Source organism: Elephantulus edwardii, unplaced genomic scaffold (assembly GCF_000299155.1).
Source record: "Elephantulus edwardii isolate Elephantulus edwardi_28Jun2011 unplaced genomic scaffold, EleEdw1.0 scaffold00468, whole genome shotgun sequence".
Taxonomy (NCBI): Eukaryota; Metazoa; Chordata; class Mammalia; order Macroscelidea; family Macroscelididae; genus Elephantulus; species Elephantulus edwardii.
The window spans coordinates 266,883-274,647 of record NW_006400218.1 but is presented as its reverse complement, the minus strand read 5'-3'; the positions used below and the strand labels follow the sequence as shown (position 1 = coordinate 274,647).

The 7,765-nt window shown below is 40.7% G+C and overlaps 1 pseudogene; it reads right to left on the bottom strand.

Moving 5' to 3' along the window:
- Positions 1–6,624: 6,624 nt before the first annotated feature.
- Positions 6,625–7,158, bottom strand: LOC102853879 (annotated as a pseudogene).
- Positions 7,159–7,765: the final 607 nt, after the last annotated feature.

Below are 7,765 nucleotides of genomic sequence, written 5' to 3'. Positions count from 1 at the left end.
GGGATGGGAGTGTCAGAGACAGTGCGATTGGCATAGGACAGAGCGAAGTTTAGGGCTGTTGTACATAAGGTCGCTATGAGTCGCAAGCGACTCGACGGCACATAACAACAACAACACAACATTACTGAGGATGTTCAAGACAAAACCTGGCTCACCATCTTCCATGGCCGGGGTCTTACTTGTGGCAAAATGTGCCCCAAGGTCAAAAAACAGCATCCAGGATTGAAATTTATGTTGATGTCAATAATGCCAATAGTTATTTGTTTCATCTTTATTGTGTTAGTTTACAAAAAAACAAAATAAACAAACCTACAGCAGACATATTCAGAAGACCTCTTATGTTCAGCACCAATTGGTCCACCAAATCTGGAAGAAAATTATGGAAATCATGACCCAAGAGGTGCAGACAAATGACTTAAAAGAAGTGGTCAAAACATTGATTCCAGACAACATTGAAAAAGGCAGAGAAAAGGCTTTCCAGTCTTTTTATCCTCTGCATGATGTATTTGTTAGAAAAGTAAAAATGCTAGAAAAGTCCAAGTTTGAATTGGAAACTTCAAATTCATGGAAAGCTCATGGAGCTTCATGGTGAAGGTGGTAGCTCTGGAGATGAGACAGGTGCTAAAGGTGAACGAGGTGATGGCTATGAACCACCAGTTCAAGAATCTATTTAAAATTCAGACTTTTAATAATGACAATTAAAAGTTATTATTAATAGTGGGAGTTAGGAAAATGTAAACCAACTACTCAACTGAAATATTTAACAGGCTTGAGTTGTTCACCAAATAAGCATAGTCTCTTAAAGAATCCAGCTCTCTCTCTCACACACAAAAGACTAAACCAAAAACCAGTCAAACAAAACAATGCAAGAGGAGAGGCTGGGAATAACAGAGGCAGTACATTCCAAAAGCTGAGAACAGCCCTGTGTGTTGGTAGCATTCCTCATCCACACCCTAGCAGCTGCTTGGAAGATAGCTAGAGATAAGACTGAAAAAGTAAGCAGAAAAGAGACTGTTTTTTTTGTTTTGTTTTTGTTTTTGATTTTTTAGAAAAGAGACTGTTAAAGTTGACCTTATTTGATGGAGGAATGGAGGAGGAAGGCAGAAGGAAACCCCTGGAGTTTATTTTATTTTGCAAACTCATTCATTGAGGCATAGCAGATTTATGAGCCATGAGAATGTGTCACCAGGGCCAGGAACAAACATACCAACATACCATGTAAAACCTCACATGACCTTAGTTGGCAAGAGTTCTTCAGTGAGAAAGAGAGATTCTTTTGCTGTGGGTTCAACACACAGTAAGGATTTCTATACTTTGTGAGGCTTTCCTCAGACGTGTGTGTTGCTAATGCCAAGGAGAAGCTCTAGAATATGCAGTGTCTTCTGGGAGCCTGTAGTGAAGCTTTTGGCTATGTAGGATGACAGCAGTGGAGGAGGGTGAGATTTGCTTTTCACTTTCACTGCTCTACCACCGTTTACTTCCTCTTTCCTATGCGAGTCTTTTTCTAGCTGTCTCTTAGCTTAATTAGTGGGAAAATTGCTGAGAGTCCTTAAATAGTAACAAAGCCTCTTCTGGAATGTAGGATCTGGAACTGATTCTAAAAACTTTCAAATGTGATGATTATCTTACACCATTGTTAGTGGTGCTGATGGAGAAGGGTACTTCTTATAATATACTCTTATAATATAGACATTCTTTGCTGTTTCTCTCTTGCCTAAATCTAAACTACCCCTGGGCAGGGATTTTTGCTGATATTGTTCCCAATTGTGTAGAACAGTGTTTTGTACATAGTGGGGGAGGAATCCTTTGGCTATCCAGTCATACTTTGTGCTGACCCGGTGAACGTTGTGCCCCATAACCTCCTCAGCTTCTACCCACTTGGAATACTGTAGCCTGACTTCAAACTACAAAAAACTGAATCTCTTTAAGGGATTTCTTTAGCTATCAGAATCTATTTTCTGCTTTTCAACATAAGACCTTCCAGAAGGATAGAGAATTAATATCCTCTAGTAGGAGTCCTCAACTAATGGGTGATTTTAATAAGAGTTGGTGGATTGAAACTCCAGTTTCAACCACTCTTAGTATAACTCAGAGATCCGTAACTTTGAGATGTGCTCTACACTGACTTTCAGAGTTCCTCTGTGGGATTAAGCTCTGATTGCTCATACTGTTAACTTGTTTGAGCCATGGCTTAAATTAGCTCCCTTCCTTTCCTGTCTCCTTTGCCACTTCCCTTTTGACAGTTACTGTAATCTCATTCAAAATAATTTGCTTGCCTTGGAATCCTTTTCCCACAGTCTGTTTTTGTTGGTGGTTCTGGGCAATGACAAATTGATTCAGACTATGGCAACCCTATGTGTTAAAGAGTAGAACTGCTCCATAGGAATTTTTTGTGTGCACAGGCCATGGTCTTTGCAATCATTTGCTATGCATCGGAGAGCTGGACAATTACTAGGGAGGATAGGAGGAGAATTGATGCCTTTGAGCTGTGGTGTGGGAGAAGAGTATTGAATATACCATAGACTGCTAAGAAAATGAACAAGTTCATCCTGGAGAGAGTTAAACAGGCTGCTCCTTGGAGACAAGGATTCTAAAGCTTCATCTGACATACTTTGGACATGTTGCAAGCAGGGACCAGTCCTTGGAGAAGAACGTCATGCTTGGGAGGTTGAAGGGACAGCACGGAAGAGGAAGACCCTCAATGAGGTGGATTGATTCACTGACTGGGGTAATCGTGGTAAGTGTGTCGGTTACAGTAAGATTGGCACCGGATAGAGCAGGGTTTAGGGCTTTTGTACATAGGGTCACTGACAGCATATATTATTTTTGTTTTGTTTTGGTTTAGTTTGGTTTTCTTTTTAAAAATTTTTTGTGTGTAAATATTTTAAGTGAAATTTTAATGAAACTTTATAGAGAACTGGGATTTCCATTCATTCATTGTTGAATATTTTCCTCCCTTCTCACCCCACCCCCCATTTGCTTTCCTATTTGAAAAAAAAATAGTCCGTGAAGAATGCAAAAGATCATTATAAAGGCTGAAAAAGAAGAAAAGACCAAGATGGATGTCAGGTGAGACTCTGAGTATTGCATTAGAGTGCTGAGAAGCCAAAGCTAAAGGAAGAAACCAAGAAATCAAAGACCTGAACAGAAAATTTCAAAAAGCAGCCCGGGAGGACAAAGCAAGATACTATAATGAAATATGTAGAGAGCTGGAGTCAGAAAATCAAAAGGGCTGAACTCGCTCAGCGTTTCTTAAGCTGAAGGAGTTGAAAAACAAGTTCAATACTGATGTCAATACTGAAGGATACTTTGGGTAGAATGTTCAATGGTCCAGGAAGTATCACGAGAAGATGGAAGAAGTACACAGAGTCACTGTATCAGAAGGAATTGGCTGAAACAGAAGAATTTAATGAAATAACATATGAGGAAGAGCCTATGGTGATGAAAGAGGAAGTTCAGATTGCTCTGAAGGAATTGGAAAAAAACAAGGCTCCAGGAGTTAACAGTATACCATTTGACATATTTCAACAAACAAATAGTGCCCTGGAAGTGCTCACTAAGTTGTGGCAAGAAATCTGGAGGACAGCCAGCTGGCCGATTGACTGGAAAAGATCGATATTTGTTCCCATTCCAAAGAAGGGTGACCCAACAGAGTGCAGAAATTATCAAACAATATCGTTAATATCACATGCAAGCAAGATTCTGCTGAAAATTATCCAAAAGAACAGAAGGAGTGGTGGGAATGAGTGTGTTTGAGACGGCAAGGTTGGCACAGGATAGAACGGCGTAAACGTAAGGGCTCTTGTATATAGGGTCGCTATGAGTTGCAAGCGACTCTGTGTCATTAGTATCTCTATAATCCTCCAGCTCCCAGTCCACTTTACCATGCAGCTCTTATTCTGGACTGTTGTCATGCAAATAATTCCTAATCATATATCACTTTTAAGCAGTTCTATTCCTCATCTGTTTCAATGCAGTGTACATTATTTATCCCCTCTTTTCTTAGTTTCTTCTCAACAACCCCCCCCAGTCAATTATATTTTATAACAGTGGAATTATGCAGCATTTGTCCTTTTGTGACTGAGATATTTCACTCAGCTTAATGTCCTCCAGGGACACCCATTTTGTATAATATTTCATTGGTTCCTTGTTTTTCAGTGCAGCATAGTATTCCACAGGTTCTCTATCCATTCGTTTGTTGATGGGCACTTGAGTTCTTTCCAACTCTTTGCTATCATGAACAAAGAAGCAATAAACATGAGTGTGCATATATCTGGGTGGCAGTTCTGATTTCTTTAGGGTATATTTCTAGTAGTGGAATTGCTGGGTCAAATGGTATTTCCATTTCCAACTTTTTGAGAAAGTGCCATAATGCCTTCCAGAGTGGTTGTACCATTTTACACTCCCATCAACAGGGAATAAGGGTTCCAATTTCTCCACAACCTCGCCAGCATTTGTTGTTTACTGCTTTGGGGTGAGATGATATCTCATAGTTGTTTTGATTTGCATCTCTCTTAGAACTAGGGATTTTGAACATTTCTTTATGTATTTGTTCATCATCTGAATGTCTTCTTTGGTGAAATGTCTGTTCATATTCTGTGCCCATTTTGCAAGTGGATTTATTCTATAAATTCTAGATATAAGTCCCTTATCAGACATGTCATTACCAAATAATTTTTTCCTCAGTCTGTGGCTTCCCTTTTTACCCTGTTGGAGAAGTTTTTTGTTTTGCATAAAGATTGATTCTTTGAAGGTCTCATTAATCTATTTTATCATCTCCTGGTTGTAGGTTTTTCAGGATGCTTGGAAGGCTCGTCATGTTGTGGATTAGCGCTTCTAGAGTTCTTTCAAGCTTTTCTCTGATGAAGTTTATAGTCCTTGGTTTTAGTCCTAGGTCCTTGATCTACTTTGAGTTGTTTTTTGTGTATAGTGTGAGGTGTGGGTCTTACTTGAGTTTGCTGAAGATAGTTTTCCAATTCTGCCAACACCATTTATTTAAAAGGTTGTCATTTCCCCACTTAACTGATTTCATCTCCTTGTCAAAAATCAGTTGGCCATAGGTAGATGGGCGGATTTCTGTGTTGTCAATTCTATTCCATTGATCTATGTGTCTGTCATTATACTAGTACCACACTGTCGTGATCACCAGATTTGAGATCAGGGAGATATCTCCTACCTTGTTTCTCTATTTAAGGAGTGTATTATTTATTTGGGATCTCTTTCCATTCTAGATGAAATTGGAAATTGCCTTTTCCATCTCTTTGAAGAATGCAATTGGTATTTGTACTGAAAATGCATTTAAGTTGTAGTTTGTCTTTGGTAGAATTGCCATTTTTATAATATTGATTCTTCCTATCCAAGAGCAAGGTATATTCTACCATTTCTCCAGGTCTCTTTTTGTTTCTTGTAGTAATGTTTTGCAGTTTTCTTTGAATAGGTCCTTTGTGTTTCTAGTTAGATTTACTTCCAAGTATGTAATCTTGTGATTAGCTATTGTGATGAGTATTGTTTTTCTTAGGTCCAATTCTGTATCCTCTTTGTCACTGTATAGAAAGCCAATTGATTTTTCTATGTTGATATTTTATCCTGCCACTTTGTGGAATTGGTCAACTATGTCCAGTAGTTTTCTCACTAAGTCTTTAGGGTTTTCTAAGTATACTATCATATCACTTGCATATAGATGGGTATCATTTTTCTTAGCTCCAGTTCTATATTCTTTTTGTCACTCACTGTAGAGAAATCCAATTGATTTTTTAAAATCCAATTTATTTTTGTATTTTGATCTTGTATTCTGCCACTAAGTATACTATCATATTATCTGGATATAGAGACAATTTTACCTCCTCTTTGCCAATATGGATACCTCTCATTTCCCTCCCTTGTCTTACTGCTGCTACTCCTAAGGCTTCTAATACAATATTGAGTAGCAGAGGTGGGAGTGGACAACCTTGCCTAGTTCCTGTTTCTCAAGGGAAGTGCCTTTAACTTCTCTCCATTAAGAACAATGTTGGCTCTCGTCTTTTGCGTATATATTTTTTACTAAGTTGAGTAAGCATAACCCTAATCAGAAAAGGGTGTTGTATTTTGTCAAAGGCCTTTTCTGCATCAATTGATAGGATCATGTAGTCATTGTTCTTTGTTTTGTTAATGTGATGAATTACACTGATTGTCTTTCTTTTCTTCTGAGCATCTGTGCTGTGTTTATTTAAATACCAGAGGTGGGGCATTTTCTCCAGTCAATCAGTGCTCCCTGGGTGAGTTGTGAAAGCATCCTGGAGATGACAAGGGCTGTGTGCCCACAGTGGGCAGGGTGAGGGAGTTGCTTTCCCAGGAAGCATACTGAAGCTCAGAGAGGACACGGCTCCAGATGGCCCAAGACCACCCTCTTCACACCTGATGCCCTTTCAGGAAAGGACTAGCAGCTGAGTCCGGTTCAGGGAGTATAAAACTGGGGAAGGTTCTGGAAAGCCAGGGAGAGCCCTGTAGGTCATCTGATCTGGCTCTGTGAACTTGGGCCCAGGGCCTCGTTGCAGTGCAAGTCCCTCCAGACAAGGCAGAAAGCTGTCGGCATCCCCAGAAAATCGGGGCCACAATGAGAAGGCACACCTAGCCACTCCGGTCTTTTCACAGCTCACTGTGGGTGGACCCCTTGGCCACAACCACCAGCTTTGACAGCTCAGCCTTGAAGGCCCCAGGCCTGTGGGCCAGTGCTGTTTTGCTCACTTCAAACTCCTCGCTTTTCAAGGGCACATCACTCTCACCTTCCAGTGTGGCTGCTTTTGAGTAGGCCCTGAGTAGGCTCAATCTCAGCACCTTGCACTTCTGCCTTGAACTTGGTGAAGTAGGCAGGACTTCCCCTGGGGTCTCCAGATGCTAAAGATGATATGCTTCTGGTCCTCGCTGGTCCCCAGGCTCATCTGCCACTGCTCATTGGTCCCTCCTTGAGAAGCATAGGTGAATGTGCACATGTACTTATCCTTAGGATCAGTGTGTGTTGGGAGAAGGCATGCACGATGAAGCTGGGCTGCACGTCAAAGGCCACGGTTGTAGGAGCAGACTCTACCCAGCTGGCCTCAGGGCCACGGTCATCAGCAGCTGCAGCATGGCCCACCAACCCACGGCTCCACCACCGCCCCTCCTTCTGCTGGGTGCTGCCATCTTGGATCGGGTCCGCTGGGCAAATGTGGCGGACAGGCACTGATTGTCTTTCTTATGTTGAACCATCCTTGCATACCTGTTATGAATCCCACTTGGTCATGGCGAATTATTATTTTTTTTTATGTTTCATTGAATTCTATTGGCCAGGACTTTATTCAGGATTTTTGCACCTATGTTCCTGAGAGATACTGGCCTATAGTTTTCTATTTTGGTCATGTCTTTACCTGACCTTGATATCAAGGATCTGTTTGCTTCATAGAATGACTCCGGGATAATGCCATTCCCCCCGCCCCCATTTTCTGAAATAGTTTATGTAGAATTGGTGACATTATTCTCTGAATGTTTAATAAAATTGACTTCTAAAACCATCTGGCAAAGGGCTCTATTTGGCTGGACTTTGTTTTATTACCTTTTCAGTTTCTTCTTTTGTAATGGATCTGTTCAGGTCTTCAATATCAGTTTGTGTCAGTTTAGGTAGGGTGTGACTTTCCAAATATTTGTCTGTTTTCTCTGTTGTTGTTGTTGTTGTTATGTGCCGTCGAGTCGTTAGCGACTCATAGCGACCCTATGTACAACAGCCCTAAACCCTACTCTATCCTGTGCCAAT